The sequence below is a fragment of the Callithrix jacchus genome, chromosome 2, assembly GCF_049354715.1.
Source record: "Callithrix jacchus isolate 240 chromosome 2, calJac240_pri, whole genome shotgun sequence".
Taxonomy (NCBI): Eukaryota; Metazoa; Chordata; class Mammalia; order Primates; family Cebidae; genus Callithrix; species Callithrix jacchus.
The window spans coordinates 88,645,480-88,663,400 of NC_133503.1; the positions used below are offsets into that span (position 1 = coordinate 88,645,480).

At 33.2% G+C, this 17,921-nt stretch overlaps 1 protein-coding gene across 1 annotated transcript in view; it reads right to left on the bottom strand.

Annotated features, from left to right (window-relative positions):
- Positions 1-4,120: 4,120 nt before the first annotated feature.
- The window catches only part of PRR16 (proline rich 16), a 338,026-nt gene continuing 324,225 nt past the window's right edge, over positions 4,121-17,921 (bottom strand). The window contains exon 3 of the transcript XR_004739662.3: positions 4,121-7,876. The gene's annotated coding sequence lies outside the window, so the exon portion shown is untranslated. The remainder of the gene's footprint in view (positions 7,877-17,921) is intronic.

Consider the following 17,921-nt stretch of genomic DNA (forward strand, 5'->3'; position numbering starts at 1 on the left):
ACATATGAAATAAACATAAGTGTTCATCACCAATGAATGGATAAGAAAAAGTGGAACATATAAAAAATGAAATATTATTCAGCCATAAAGCAGAAAGATATCCTTTGCAATAACATGGATGGAACCGGAGGACACTATGTTAAGTGAAATAAACCAGCCACAGAAAGACAAATACACATGCTCTCATTCATATGTGGGATCTTAAATTATTTCATGAAGGTAGAAAGTAGAACGATGATTAGCAGAGGCTGGTAAGGGTAGTGGGGAGAGGGGGATAAAGAGGGTTAGTTAACAGTTAGAGTGTGATAGTAAGATGTAGTGTTTGGTAGCACAGTAGAGTGACTATAGTTAACAATAATTTGTTGTATATTTCAAAACAACTAGAGTGATTTTGGAATGTCCCCAACACAAAAACATAATAAACGTTTTTGGTGATGGATATCCAGATACCCTAATGTGAGCATAACACATTGTACACTTACATCAAAATATTTTGCATACCCCTTAAATACATACAACTATTATGTACTCATAAAAATTAAAACAATTAATATTTCTTAAAAAGATAGGCAGGCAGCATATTGTCACTTTGAAAAAAGAAAGGGAAGGGAAGCAGTCTAGGTAGACAGAGAAAATGACCTCGGTGCATTTTATGAAACATGATGTCCTTTTACCTATCTAGTACATTCTATATTCTGCCCATGCATCAGTTCCAAGTTTTGAGAAGTTTGTTCTGGTTATTATATTGATATGTATAGAATTAAACACCTATGATTAAATTAGAAAAAGTCATTTATGGGTGCACTTCATTGTAATCTTTAAGTCTGATTAAATAACTAACAACTTTAGAAAAACATTTCATTTCATGCTTCACAAACTATGAATACTGAGTAAATCACCTTGAAAATGATTATTGTAATGTGAAGAAAATGATATTACTAACTCTATCATTGTGTTCTAAGTCAACACAAGTAATTCTTTCTTATGAATTATATATGCCATTTTCTAAAATACAACTGTGATTCTCTGATGGCTGCACCTGTTTTCCTGTGTCTGAGAGCAGTTCGGGCACTGCCTAAGGAATCTGTACATCCATCAGCAAGACATACTGCATGAACTCTGAGTAAGTACTTTTCATATTCAGGATATTTAGTAAGTGTGCATCTGCCTGACAAAGGAACAACTTAGAGAGGTGGCAGTTTAAATCTTTAACATTAGATAATCATTTTCTAAAATAAGCACCTGATATATTATGCACCTCAAAATTGCCCTTCTCATCTGAACTGGTGGGTTCAGTCAGTTATATACAGTAACATTAATTCCAAATTACCAGCACCAGTCACAAAATTTGCAGGGCCCAAAGAAAAATAAAACTCACGGCTCTGTTTAAAAATGCAAGGTCAAAGTCTTTTCTTTATCATCCAGTCTTTCTAGATTTACCACTTAATGCCTTCCTCCATTTGGACACAGGGATGCTTACAGAGTGAACTCAGACCTTCACCATCCCTGGAGCCTGGCCCTTTAACTCAGAGCACATCACATGACTGCAACGTTTTTGGGCTTCCCACTTAGACAGAGGGAAGCAGCATAAGGGAGGGAAAACAGGTGGCCAGGAACTCATCCAGGGAAACGTGGAACCACCCCTGAGGGGAGGCACTGAGCTACTAGTCACGTGCCATTGCTCCATTGGGCTTAACTTTTGAAACACAAATTCAAAGATAAAACAATTAAAATCATCAAGATGACGACTGTCGAACATAATAAAAGCCCACGTACCAGAGAGTGCAGTTATGAAGGTGGGGTGCATGTATGGAGAGGATTGTGTTTTGAAGAGGGTACTTCTGAGCCCTGAGCACAGGGGCCTGTGCAAATGCACTGGCTGATCCTGCAAGTCTGTCCCAAATCGATGATTTAATCTGTCCCACTCCAAACTTTTACCTTAAAATCCAAAATAACACCAACCATACACTCAGTTTAGGTTGGTATTAGGCTTTATTGTGGGTGTTTTTTCATTCAAGAGTCACTTGAGAAGAATAATGTTCATGAAAGAAAAGTAGTACATGAACAATAGCAGAAAGAGTACCTTAAGCTAGTTACAGACCAAATCAATATTTTTATTACCAAATTAAAAACACCCTCTTGTTAAAGTTTTTACAATTTTACCTAGAAAAATAGAATTTTTATTAATCCCTGCAACCCTTTCCCTTTAAAATAAGGACATAATTTGTACTTTCTATCTATAATATGTAAATACTTGAAAAAAGAATTTGGTAAAATTCCCTAAGAAAATTAGCTATAGATATTAATGAAGAGATAGAAGTTCTGTTGTCCATGAAACATTGGCATTCGCACAAGAAAAAGATACTGCTTTTATTACTATCTGAAACTGTGTCTCTTTTTTCATATATGTGTATTGATGGGGTTGAGAAACATGCTACTCCAAAATGTGGTTCCTTGTCATACTGGGTATTTTAAGTTGAAGAAATTTGAGAAAACCACAGAAAGAGGAAAATGTCTCTAACCTTCTCCTATCTCCTGACCTTCTTCTGAAGCAGATTATAAAGTCCTTATGTGAGAGATGCCCCCATACGCCAAGGAAAGAGGCACTTATTTCTGAAGACAAAGTATCACAGAGGAGAATCTAAAGAGGCTTTGCTCTATTTCCTCTAGTTTATTACCATCAGATCGTATTTTGTTATTCACTCATGCTTCTCCAAAACCATTCACATTTCATCAAAACTAGCATAAAAAATACCCAGGTCTAACCATTTCTTCTGGTCTTCATTTATTTATAAATGCTATGTCATATATATATAACTTATATTTAAAAAATTTGTATGTTTTTAGGCCAGGCATGGTGGCTCATGCCTGTAATTCCAGTACTTTGGGAAGTGGAGTTGGGCAGATCACCTGAGGTCAGGAGTTTGAGACTAGCCTAACCAACATGGAGAAACCCCCTTTTGACTAAAAATTAGCTGGGCATGGTGGCACATGCCTGTAATCCCAGCTACTTGAGAGGCTGAGGCAGGAGAATCACTTGAACCCAGGAGACAGAGGTTGTGGTGAGCCAAGATCAAACCATTGCATGCCAGCCTGGGCAACAAAAGCAAAACTCCGTCTCAAAAAAAATAAACAAATTTGTTTTTTTTCTTGTTAATCTCTTGTTAATCTTGTTAGTCTTTTGTTTTAGGAGCTTCAGCCAAGAACCTAAGAAACAGAATAGAAAAAACATTTTTCTCTCTATGATATGTACATGTAGCATAGCATCAGTTTTAAAAAAAATTGTCAATTATTTTGCCAGTTAATCAGTTGAAATAAAATGTTAACATAATATTTAATAATTATGGAAATTATATTTTATGAAGGATATCATTAAGCTTACTATGATGTGGCAACTTTTTAAGATATTAATATCCTTATAAAATTATTCAATATATATTTTTTTAAAATGTTGAAACATTTAGCGTAGAAGCCTAGCTCACACTTAATTTGTGATATTTTTTTCAACCTTTTGAAAAAAATTGTAATATTGTTGCATACATTTTGGGATTAATCATCAGAGTCAGATTCTAGCACAGAAAAGGAGTAAAATGAAAATCTTTTTTTCCATCTCTTAGATCCAAGTTGAAAATATTATCATAAAAAATGCTTTCTAGAAATTCCTTTCTACTGCCTGGTATGGGCACAAATAAACCATTAGATTTGTTAAGACCATCCCACTTTCTCATAATTAAGGGTAAATTCCAATCACTTACATGATACTTTTTTTGTAGGAATTAAGTAATATTAATTAAATCATTTATTTATTTTTTTATTTACTTATTTAAATTATGTGCAATTCTATAGTATTTCCTTAGTTATGGGGTAACATTGAACTTTTTATATAAATTGATTAATTAGCAAATGCTGACAGATTCTAAACACACTGCCTGCTAGGATGTGATGTTTTTGGAATCTGGGGCTCATAGTTAAGTTCTATCCCACAGTTTCTCTAAGAATTTGTACAAGATAGTTTTTGAGACACAGTTTTCCTTTCTGTAAACAACAACAGAAAAGGATAGACATTAATATCTACCTCCCAAGATTGATGAGGAAAGTAAATGAGCACATAGGTACAAATGAATTTGCAACGTTCATTTATTTCCCCTTTATAAAAAGACATAAATAGTCAACAGATATAAATCTTTGTAGATAACACCACAGGAATGCTGCACACGCTACCCAAGAGCTTGATTCTTGAAAATGACCCGAGGCTACTTGGCACATCTCGATAGGAGAGCTGTCATACACCTTGAGTCCAATCTCCAACAACTACGGGAGGTCACAGTAGCAGATTTGCCAGGGAATGAAACTAGAATCAAACTTTTCCTCTTGCTTTTTCCTCTGCTATTATTAAGAATATTGGCATGTGCCAGAGTCATAAATACTCTCTAATATCTAATTATTTTAGGGTAAGATAGTATAGAGCATTAAAAGTACTAAAGTATAAATGCTAAAAGACCCAATTTAGAAAGTCACCAGAATAGTGTCATTTTCCATGAACACAGAAAACACACTAAATGTGAACACTTACTGCATTATCGGAGGAAGCGGGGGATTCAGCTTCCCTAAAACAAGGACGTTTCCCTAGCTCCCCTTGATCCTCACTAATGTGTGTTCAGAGGATAATTTTTTGTGTTTCGTGAGTTTTTTTTTCTGTAAAAACTCTGCCTTCAGAATGTTTCCATCAACATAAGCTAAGCAGGAATTTTTTTTTTATTCATGATGATTGTAAATTGTTTGCTCTAAAGCAAAAAATGTTTTTGAAAACTCTTTTATCCTAAATCCCTGTTTTCCTGCTCCTCCTTTTAATTTCCTTTTTATTCACTGATGTGCTGCTTACAGAAACTGCAGCCAGATTGGAGAGTGCTGTGAAATGAATGGCTGTGATATTTATCCCTCCTTCTGGCAAAAGTTCTTTGTATAACTGCATTAAACCCTGTGGAATCTAATGTTAACATGTGCATATTCTACTGAGTTCCTTTGGAAATGAGGCATGCTAGAAGAATGGCATTATTTTTTTCATGGTAGAACGAGAGTACCTTCAATCAGAACAGAATTAAAATGCGAATATTCCTCCCTCCTCCTTGTTTAAACATTTTTGTCAAACCATTTCATTTCCATTTTTAATTTATTACTCGAAATAAGTGATAACAATACTTCCCTCTATAATATCCACTGATGCTTTTCAACCATTAAATGCATTAGACAAGCAATCAAATGCTGCTTTCATTTTTATGAAATGGCATTTTTTTTCCTCTGGCTTTCAAATAAACAAGATGCCTTCCATGAATCAGCAAGCTGGATTTTGAGGGTTGTGATTTTATGAACTTAAGTTAAATTGTCTCCCTTACCAAAGCACACACAGGGTTAGAAGTCAAGAACACTTTGGTCAGCCATGACTGATCTGCTGAATACAATTACATTAAAGTCTGAAAAAGGAATCTGGGATTTTTCTGTGTTATTAAGGCCATTGAAGCTACTGGACTTGGGAAAATAACTAGTTTTCTATGCAAGAGGAGGTCTCTATTTTCCACTTACTGTTTTAAAGCATTGTACTAAAAAGACATTAGAAATAAAGCAAAATAAAATATATTCAACTTAAATTTTGTATTTTTTCTAAAATGCTTTTCTTTGTAGGCAAACATGAATAATGTAAGATTTAGGACAGGAAAAATGACTTTCTCAAACTATAATAGAATGGTGTTTCTGGAAATCTCTTGAAAGCACAACGTTAATGAAATCTCTTAAAATGGTTCTGTTTTACTTGAGCAGAATAAGATTTCTTACAAGTTTAATTGGCAATGTCTAGGATATTTTTTACTTAACCTGAGAATGGGTCAATTCCTTATCACCTGCCTTTTTTTTTTAACCTCATATTATTCTTGTATATTAGACAACTGAGTGATCAGCAGTCTTTATTGCCATTAAACTTGTAATTAGTTAGATATTTTAGGTATCATAACATTGCCAGGGTATTTCCTAAATAGTATCTAATAACATATTGTTTTATCTCCCAAAGAAGTAAACTATACTATCGAAGTGCCACTATCATACTGTATTCACAACTAAATATACCAACTTACAAAATTGTAAAACCGAAAATAGTTTCAGTGTTTGGCTCTCAATTTATCTTTGATTCAGAGTCTGAGTCAACTTAATATTTCCTCTTTTACTTCCATGAACAATATGCAAACAAATAGCACCTATGATTTGCATATTTTTAATTTTGCTTTATCAGTCAACACTGACTTTAACAGATCCCCAAATAAACTTAATAAGACCCTGTGGTATATATAATGAATGTTTTGTGTATAATAAAAGAAATCAGAAGGCCCGTTTTTCAGTCCTGGCTTTTTCACTTCCTACTTATATCACTAGTCTAGATATTGAAATTTTCTGGTTCTCAGATTCTCATCTGTCAAATGTAGATTCAAATAATAAAACAAAGAGAAGTGCTTCATAATAAACCGTAAAGGACAAAGCTAATGGGAATAGGGAAAGTTGAGCAAAAAGGAAGGAGCAGGTGGGAAACTTATTCACATGAAATTCAAGTGTACTGCCTGGTAGCTCAAAATTACTAAAAATATCAAACGAGGCCAGTGAATAATGATGTTTAAGTCTAAAATAAGATATAAAAAATAAAACATAATAGCAGTTTTAAATTTGTATTATTTTTGAGAAAAAGTTACATCATAGGCTTATTTAACCTCTTACTGATAAATGTTAACAAGCATAGTGTCCAACATATAGCTGGCACTCAGTAAGTATGTTGAATAAATATACTGAATAATAAAATTCATTTGATTATTTTCATTGCCTTAAAGGTATTAAACTTGATGAGATGTTAAAAACTATTTACATCAAGTCTGAGCAAATTTGTTTGGCCTGGTGTTAACCTCTATTAATTTCTATTTATGTGAGAACCAAGACTCCAGTGGGAGCAGCTACAGTGGGAGACAAGGCCACAGAGGGAGCTTAGACCTGCATTTATAAGATCTGATTGCCTGGTGTAGTTAGGATGCTACCATGTAGACAGGCTGGAGAGAGACCTTTTATGTTTTTACTTGGAAAGTAAGCTGGTTAGATTTACAGTTTAGAAAGCTGTCTCTCCAGGGGTGTGAAGAATGAAAAGGAAATTAACATCTGCCTCAAGACTCGTGTGTAAGAAATACACTTGGACCTTATTGTTTTCAAGTCACTGTGATTTGGGGACTCTTACTCACATGGGAACCTAATGTTAACTGATACTAATAAAAATTTTAACTGACACTGGGTAAGAATCTTAACTGATAACTAAAAATCCATTCTCAAGTCAGGTTGGACCCGTGATCTAAGTCAAAGCCACACACATAATATATTCCTTTGTTCAGAGGTAAGCACTTGCTATAGCAATTTCTATATAATATAGCATACTTTCAGCTACCTCAAGACCATTGTTCTTCCAGAAAAATTTGAGTGCAAGAGGTACAAAGATGATGTAAATAAAAAGTCCAAAATATCTAGTATATTTTGGCTTAAATGTAAAAATTCATATGAGCTTCAGATAAAGTAAAATCTTCATGTGAAAACTGCATGTGGTTTGAAGGGATAGCCCCGAACAACCTCAAGGTTATACTATTAAAACAAATATTTAGAGAGCCATGGAACATGTCTTGTGAGCATCAAAGATGTAAATAAGATAATCTGATGTGAACTTAACAAATTCTGGAATTTGTATAAAACCATGGTATCTAGTGGCTAATTACGTGACACATTTTGTGACAAAGCATTATCCATCAAGCTAAAGAATCATCATACATCCATTCCAATCAGCTCTTCTGGGTGGTTGAACAGTCTGTAAGAAAGAGAATAAAGAAGTTGGTAGCTTTTATGGTATGGCAGAATTTTTTTTTAATACTAATAATTTCAGGAAATGCTGAGTTCATTAATAATACATAGGCCACTCTTTAACAGTATATCTCAAGTAATTATTACTAATGGCCACAATCACATTCAACCAACATTGAATTATGCATTCTACATGTCAGGTACTATTGTATATAGTACAGATACAGTATTAAACAAAAGAGATTAAAGAATACAGAATTCACAGAGATTAAAGGTTACAGAGATTGAAGATTACAGAATTCTGTGATGAGATTACATGGGAAAGGAAGCTAAGTTAGAATTTAGAAGGGTTTTGGAGTATGAGTGGGGAGTAGGAGAGGCAGAAAAATACTTCTCAGATGAGAAGAAACATCTTAGTAGTTTGGGACAGTTAAGAAAAGAGAAAAAACAGTGCTTGCAATAGTTCATGTTTTGAGTTTTCCATATTGCTTAAATTTGAAAAGATTCCCTTACTTGTCAAATCTCAGAGACAGGATATGGCAAGTATATAATATCCCCATGCTTCTTTTTTAATGTTAATGTATTCTTTAATCCTTGAATTAATATATGATTATTTAAAATCCTTGGAAAATATCAACAACTTAAAGAAAAGATATAATATCAATCTGACACTCAGAAGCATCCACTGTATAGCTTTCTTATATTTTATTACATGTTTTTAATTTTTTCTTTTATTTAACCTAATTTTCACTGCATATTTTTATAATATTTCAAAAAATTACTGTAATAGAATTATTGATGGCTATATATTTTATACATTATAAAGTTATGTTTCTAGTCATTTTAAAAATTGAAGTATATGTTATCATAATATAAAGTATACTAACAAATATCTTGGACATAGAATTTCAGCATTTAAGCAGTGCTGATACAGTCTCACTTGGCTATTTATGTTTTTATTGCCTCTGCTTTTGGTATCTTAGTCAATAAATCATTGCCAAGATCAATGTCAAAAAGCTTTTCCCCTTATGCTTTTGTCTGGGAGTTTTACAGTTTCAGACCTTATGTTTATGTCTTCAATCTATTTAAAGTTGATTTTCTGTATTTTGTAAGACAGGGGTCCAGTTGCATTCTTCTGCATGTGGATACCCAGTTTTCCCAACATCATTTGTTGAAGAAACTAATATCTACATTACGGATTTAATTGATCATGTATGAATGAAATTTTTATGGCTCTCTATTCTGTTATATTGACTTATGTTTGTCTTTATGTCAATGCTATAGCCTTTTAATCACTGTGGCCTCATAATACATTTTGAAATCAGGAAATAAGATGACTCCAGCTTTGTTTTTCTCGCTCAAGACTGTGTAGGCTATTTTGGGTGCTTTCTGGTTTCATATGAATTTTAGGATTTTCTTTATTTTATACAAATGTAACTCAACAACAAAACAATAATCCAATTTTAAAATGTGCAAAGGACTTGAAGAGACATTTTTTCAAAGACATACAAGTGACCAATACCTATAAAAAAAAAGATGTTTGACCTCATCATCAAATAAATAAAAATAAAAAGTACAATGAAATATCACCTCACACTTGTCATGTTGGCTTTTATCAAAAAATCAAAATAAAAGAAGTGTAAGTGAGGCTACGACAAAATTGGAATCTTTGTACAATGTTGGCAGGAATGTAAATTGGTGCAGCCATTAGAGAAAACAGTATGAAGTCCCCTCAAAAACTTAAACATAGGACTACCATATAATTCAGCAATTCCACTTCTGGTGATATCTCCAAATGAATTGAAATCAGTAAGTTAAAGTCATATCTGCATTCCAATGTTCATTGTAGCTTCGGTCGCAATAACCAAGAAGTGGAAATAGTTCAAGTATTCATCGAAAGATGAATAGATAAAGAAAATATGGTACATATAGAATGAACTATTACTTGACCTTTAAAAAAGGAAGTTCTGCAATAGGATCAAAAGGGATGGAAAATGAGGAGTTGCTCAATAGGTCATAAAGTTTCAGTTGTGCTATATAAATAGGTGCTAGAGATCTGCTGTACAATATAGTGCCATAGTTAACAATATGGTATTGTGCACTTCAAAATTTGTTAAGAGGGTAGATCTCATATTATGTGTTCCTACCACAGAAAGAGAGAGGGGGAGGCAAAAAAAAAAAAAAAAACTTTGGCAGGTGTTGTATATGTCTATTGCCATTACTGGTAATGGTATCAGAGTGTTTGCGTATGTCCACATTTACCAAATTATACATATCAAATATGTGCAGTTCTTGTGTAACAATTATACCTTAATAACGCTATTAAAAATTAATTGTGCACAAGTGTTGTTCTGAGGGCTAAATAAAGAAATTTAAATGTTCAACATTGGCATTTAATAGGTATATGAACCTCAAAAAAAAATGAAGGCATGAAGACATGAGGTATCTTTGAGGACACTGAAAACTGTTTTGCTTTTTTGTAGATCAGGTACATGTTAAGAGGATAGGAGGCTGAGTTTGCAAATGTAAACTTGGGGAAGACTGTCAAAGTCTTTGGGTTATACTCTTAGAGTAATGATCAGGCAATAATGAATGACATAGTTTTAACTTACTTTTTAATTAGCCTCACAGGAATACAAAATTAAGTATATCCCCTGAAGACCACAGTGGTAGGCAATGTCTGAGCAGGAAAAGGAATCAGTCAAACCTGTTCTCAGATTATTTTCTTGCTCTTACTCTTAAATTAAATTTGCCACATATGTGTTCCTTTCAAATATTTTCTGACTTTAATCAAAGTCCTAAGGAATGTAAGCTGCAGCAGCTCTGACTGCAATCATTTAAATTTTTCAAAATAATTTTGCAAACCTTTGTTTATCCTTTGTAATTTCCTTCTTACAAAACCTCAGGTGAATATGATGAGTGAAGTGTATTCTTCTCCCCATACTTATTGAGTATTAATTCAGGATTTAGAGTTCTTGAAGGTAGGTATTAACACCAGCTTCTCTAAGTGTTCAATTAGAGAAAAAGTCAGAAAGTCAATAAATTCTATATTTTATTAATAACTGATAATTTTCAAGGAGTGAAGGTCAAAGAAATCATTGCCTAAAATACTGCAGAGACATACAAAAATAAGGAAAATATGAGGGAATAAAATGAATGATAATTTATATTAAGGAAAGAACAAATACATTTCAATAACTAGCACTGTTTCCTTAAGAAAATTGTTCTAGAATTATATTGTGTAGGGCTATTTTATAAGGACCTTTCTATAATCACTAGAAACAAGAATAAGGGAAAATTAAGGTTTGTTTTTGAAAATTAAAATAATATTAAGATTGAGTGAACTATGTATGATATTATTTCATTTATGTGATATGACTAAATGAGGCAAATTCCTAAAGATCAAAAGTAAATTACTGATTGATTTGGGCTGGCAGTGGGAGGATGAGACTTAACTTTTAATGAACTTTCTTTCTGGGGTGATAAAAATATTTGAAAATTAGATTATGGTGATGATTGCATAAATGTGAATATACTGAGAAACACTGATTGAACACTTTTAAGTGGTGACTTTTATAATATGTCAATTCTATCACAATAAAGTTGCTTTTATAAAAGTGGAGTAGCAAGAGCTCAGTCATTCTAAGTTGTGATTTTTGTTAATTCAAAAGCTGTATTTGGAAGGGATGTTGGAATTGGGATGAGCTACAGTGAAAACCTTGTTTCAAGTATTATATTCATGATTACCACATTTGCTACAGGTTTTTCATTTGCTTTTCTTGAAATAGTGCCTTTTTAATTGATAATTTCATCCTGTGACATTATGTTTGTTAGCCAGTTTGCAACTTCCCTTTGTGATTTGGCTGTTGTGAAATAGTCTTTTCAAACTTTATGCAAGCTAAGTAATTTCTGGTTTCTCAGAGAGGTGAGAGTGCTGAATTTAGGGCTCAGATGACAAACATCTTTAACTCTTCAAGTTGGAGTGAAGGAGAGCAGATAATGCTGCATTTATAACCCTTTACTTATGTCTTTCCTGATATCACTTTGCCCCAGTGATGGCATTTGCTCATAGTGATGACGGTAAAGAGCCATGCTTGAAGGGGTTTTGAAATACAGTATTTTATTGGAGAGTATAATTAGCATAGAACTTTGTGAAAGTTTGCCTTTGACTTGGGCATGATAAAACATGCAGCCTACTTCCATGGTGCCATGTAGCATCAGCAAGTCAACTAGTTTCCTAAAATCCTGCAATCTGGACTGAGAAGTGTTGTATTTGTAATAACTAGACATTATTAACATCTCCTAAAGATGAGAGCAGCCTAACACAAATGTGAATGTTAACTTTTAACTCTTGAAAATGGTTTGCTGTTAATTCTTGCTGTGTTCACATCAAATGCTGTTATCCAGTCATGACCATCTGTTTTCAAAATTAAAGCAAACGTGAGTGGAGTAACTTAAATAATGGATACATAAACATTCTTATTTTATTAATATTTTTACATCAAATTTTAAAACATTTATTTTTTCTTAGTATTCCAGTCTCTGAAATAAAAGAATCACTACTATTTTGTCTTTGTCTTCATGCAGTCACTATAGAGGAGAAGATAAAACAGGTGCTCTGAAATAAGTTTAAATCAAATATTCTACCTGCCAGAATTTACAATTAATCATGATTATATTAAACCCATGTTTTTCATTGTCTGGCATTAATAAAAGGGGCATCATTTGGGGAATTGTCCATTTGTAGAGATATGTCCATGGGTCATTTATTTTTATCAAATGTTTAATAATCATCTATTATATACCCAACTCTATAATTAGCTTAGTATAGCCTTGTGGAAAAATAAGGCTTTTGTGCTACACTGAGGATTACAGTTACTAGAAAATCAGTGAAATGGAAGATCAGAGTGGGATGATTCACTTAAGAGAAAAATTATGAAAAAAGAGGGGATTAAGATGATTATTAAAAGTGGGTAGAAATAAAAACACCACTTTGACAATAAAAACATAATCCACACAGAGAGAAGACATCTGAAAAGCATATATGACACACCTGAATAGTTCAGAATATGTCAAAACTATGTGTATCAATGAAAAAAAGGTAGAAAAGTAATAAAGTAGTTGAATAGGCAGTTCACACTGAAGGAAATCCAAATGGCAATAGACGCGTGTTTTTGTAATGCTCAACTTTATTAAGCAACAGAAAACTAAAAATTAAAAACACAATATGATACCACTACATACGCTTTAGAATAGACAAAACAAAAGCAGGCAATGACTGGTTTTGAGAAGGAGGTAGTGCAACTATAACTTTTAAATACTGCTGGTGTCACGTGTAAGTCTATTAATACTTCGGAAAGCTGTTTTAAGTATCTACTAAAGCTAAACATACAGACACAAAACTCATGGAGTCCATTTTTTTGGTGTGTAACTAATACCTAGATAGCTTTACCAAAGCTGAGGAACTAAAAAAGTGTTTACAGCATTACGGTTTATAATAGCCCTAAACCGCAAAGGCCACTATTATCTATCAACACTGGAATGGATAAATAATTTCCATAACAGTAGTATATTGCAACGAGAATAACAATCAAAAACCACATGCAACAACATGGGTGAGGATTGTAAACACAAGATCAGTTGAAATAAGTTAGTTATAAAGGACTATGTACTTACCTCTTCATGTATATAACAGACAAAGCTCATCAATGGGATTAGAAATCAGGAAAGAAATTACCTTGAGTTTGAGAAATAGTGACTAAAAGGCATATGGGACTTTGGAAATGTTGGTAATCATCTCTTTCTGGATTTCAATGCTAGTTATGTTTAGTTTGAGAAAGTTGTAGACGGATGATAGATGAACATGAATGTATGCATATTGCCACTCAATAAAGGTTTTTAAAAATGGATAAAAGAGTTTTTTAAAGTAAAGTGGTTAATTTTTGTATTAAAGAATATGTTTTACAGCCAAATATTTCAGAAAAAAATGTTCTGTTTTTGTTTTTTTTTTTTGAGATGGAGTTTCGCTCTTGTTACCCAGGCTGGGGTGCAATGGCGCGATCTCGGCTCACAGCAACCTCTGCTTCCTGGGTTCAGGCAATTCTCCTGCCTCAGCCTCCGCAGTAGCTGGGACTACAGACATGCACCACCATGCCCAGCTAATTTTTTGTATTTTTAGTAGAGACGGAGTTTCACCATATTGACCAGTATGGTCTCGATCTCTTGACCTCGTGTTCCACCCGCCTCTGTCTCCCCCAAAAAATGTTTTAAAAATAATAATAAAGATGAAATACAGAACTTCTAGAACTCTAAAAACTACCCCAGAGTTGGATGTTTTTCACAGTTTATATAATGCAGTCTGCTTAAGCTGATCTATTCTAAACAGCCTTTGACCACTGTTACAGTCCAAAATCGACCACTGTTATTTATACATGAAAGAGATTTCCAAGGGACATTTGAATCATCAAATACAGACTAAGATGTGTTCAACTTCATTTAAGTCTATTTAGTTACATTTTCTCTCTTTAAACATCATCAGAGGTACATGTGATATCTAAGGGAAAATATTTCACAGATTGTGTTCTGGTCATGCAAGTGTTCATGACCCATTATTTATATTTTAAAGACCTTTTATTTCATTTTAGAACCATGTTATTTTGTTCTCTACTTTCTGTCTTCCTTCTTACAATTATACTGTGTCATAACTAGAAAATACATATTCCAAATTAAAATGTGCCGATTTCATAAGACAGAGGATATCATTCAAAGGTCTGGGGAAAGGCTGAAGAATAAAGCATCCAGGAGGTAGGCTCTTTAGTCTTTTGCAGTCATGATTATTCCTCAAAAAGGAGGAATGATCAACAGGCATCCATCCTAGGAAATGATGTAAATTTGGGGTGAGGATTTACACTGTTGTATGATGAGAAAGGTTAATGAATTTAAATTTCAAAGTAGAACCATTAATGCCAGTGGGTGGCAGAAAGTGCTAATTATTAATTATCTAATTTTCTTGATGTTAATAAGAAATGAAATACTTTTGATAGGTAATTGATAATGACCTCTACAAGTAATAAAATGCTTAATTAAGAATTTCTAGAATGCATTATATATACTTCTTTGCATTCTTCAGTTGTCAACACAAAAACAAAGGTTAATCTTTGATTAATCAAGGATTTAAACATCTTCATTATTGTATGTTACATATAGTGAAGAGGCTACTTCACCATCTAGTTTTGAAAAGCCTGACACCAAAATCAGACAAGGACATGAACACACAGAGAGAAAACTACAGGAACATAGTAGAACATAGACATAAATATTTTCAACAAAATTACTAGTAAAGTAAATCCAAGAGCACATCAAAAGATATTAAATCATGATTAAGTAGGATTTATCCAGGATGCAAGAATGGTTAAACAGGCAAATCAGTAAACATGACCTATCACATCAACAGACTGAAGGGCAAAAACATAGGATTATCTCAATAAATGCAGAAAAGCATTTGGTAAAATTCAATATGATTTCATAATAAAAACTTTCAACAAACCAGGCATAGAAGGAACGTACTTTAACATAATAAAGGCCATATATGACACACCCACAGATAACATCACACAGAAAAGGAAAAGCCAGCTTTTCCTCTGAGAACTAAATCAAGACAAATATGCCTTCTTTTACCACTACTACTCATTATACTAATGGAAGTTGTAGTCAGAGCAATTAGGCAAGAGAGAGATATAAAAATCCTCTAAATTTATAAATAGGAAGCCAAATCAACCGTCTTGACGGAAGACATGGTCTTACATTTAGAAGACCCTACAGATTCCACCAAAAAAATTCTGAGGTCTGATAAACAAATTCAGTGAAGTCTCAGAATACAAAATCAATATAAATAATCAGTAGTATATCTGTATATTAATAACAAACCAGCTGAAAACGAAACCAAGAAACCAATCTTATTTATAATATTTACAAAAATAAATAAATAAAATAGCTAGGAATGAATTTAACCAAGAAAGTGAAAGACTTCTACAAGTAAACTTACAAAACCTAATGAAATAAATTGAAGAAGACACAAAGAGAAAGATATCTCATGCTCATGGATTGGAAGAATTAGTATTGTAAAAATGACCATACTGCTCAAAGCAATCTAAAGTACAATTTTTTCAAAATATCAACATTATTTTTCATAGAAATAAAAAAATTCTAATATTAATATGGAACCAAAAAAGGCCCAAATACTCAAAGAAATTCTGATTAAAGACTGTAAGCATCACATTACCTTACCTCGAAAAATATGTTCAAGGCTATCGTCATAAAACAATAATTGCAGGCCAGGTGAGGTGGCTCATGCCTATAATCCCAGCACTTTGGGAGGCCAAGGGAGGCGGATCACTTGAGGTCAGCTTGGGCAACATAGTAAAACCCAGTCTCTACTAAAAATACAAAAAGTATGAGTCAGGCATGGTGGATTATAATCCCAGCTACTTGGGAGGCTGAGGCAGGAGAATTGTTTGAACCAGGGAGGTGGAGGTTGCAGTGATCCAAGATCATGCCACTGCACTCCAGTCTGGGTGACAGAATTAGACTCTGTCTCAAGCAAAACAAAATAAAGCAAAACAAAAATCATTGCTATTAAAATGGACATATAGACAAAAGAAATAGAATAAAGAATCCAGAAACAAATCCATATGTACAGCCAGCTGATTTCTGTAAAATGTGTCAAGAACATATATTGGGGTAAATACATTATCTTTAGTAAATGGTGCTGGTAAAACTAGATATTCACATGCAGAAAATGACATTAGACCCCTTCGCACCACCATACACAAAAATCAACACAAAGTAATTGAAAGATTTAAACCTATGATCTCAAACTATAAAGTTACTAGAACAAAACAGGAAAAATACTTGAGGACATTGGTATTAGCAAAAATTTTATGGCTAAGACCTCAAAAGCACAGATGACAAAAAGGGAAACAGACTAATGAAACTATTTTAATATAAATGCCTCTACACAGCAAAGGAAAGAATCAACAAAGAGACAACCTGTTGAGTGGGAGAAAATATTTGCAAACTATTCATCTGACAAGTAGCAAATATCTAGAATATACAAGGTACTCAAGCAATTCAACCAGAGTAAAAAAAATGCCATTAAAAAGATGGCAAAGGGGCTGGGCGCGGTGGCTCAAGCCTGTGGTCCCAGCACTTTGGGAGGCCGAGGCGGGTGGATCACGAGGTCAAGAGATCGAGACCATCCTGGTCAACAAGGTGAAACCCTGTCTCTACTAAAAATACAAAAAATTAGCTGGGCATGGTGGCACGTGCCTGTAATCCCAGCTACTCAGGAGGCTGAGGCAGGAGAATTACCTGAACCCAGGAGGCGGAGGTTTCAGTGAGCCGAGATCACGCCATTGCACTCCAGCCTGGGTAACAAGAGCGAAACTCTGTCTCAAAAAAAAAAAAAAAAAAAAAAAAAAAAAAAAAAAAAAAGCTGGCAAAGAACCTGAACAGACATTTCTCAAAACGAGACATACAAATGGCCAAGATTGTTTGAGCCCAGGAGAAAAGCCTGAGCAACATAAGGAGACTTCATTTATAAAAAACAAACAACAACACAAAAAACAATGGTCAACATTGTTGATAAAAAACAAAAAAGATAAACCTCAACAAAATATATCTTGATTTAAAATAAAATTTTGATTTATGTATAATTTTTACATAACTATAAAAATATATTAAGATATATTTAATAACATATAAAAATTCTTTACAAGTACATATTTAAAAATGAACGAATCTATTCCATGTAATTTTAACACAACTATTTGACAGTATTTTAACAAATTTTAACAAATCTATTCCATGTAATTTTAACACAACTATTTGACTATCCCAGTGGAATGCATCTTAAAGACAAAAAGAACTGCAAATATTTTTTAACAGTTTTTAACATTCATATCATTGGTAGACTATTAGTACTGATTTTTCTGAGTCTGTTGGGTATATAATGTGGGATGAAGAAAAAGACAATATATGTGTAATTTCTGATT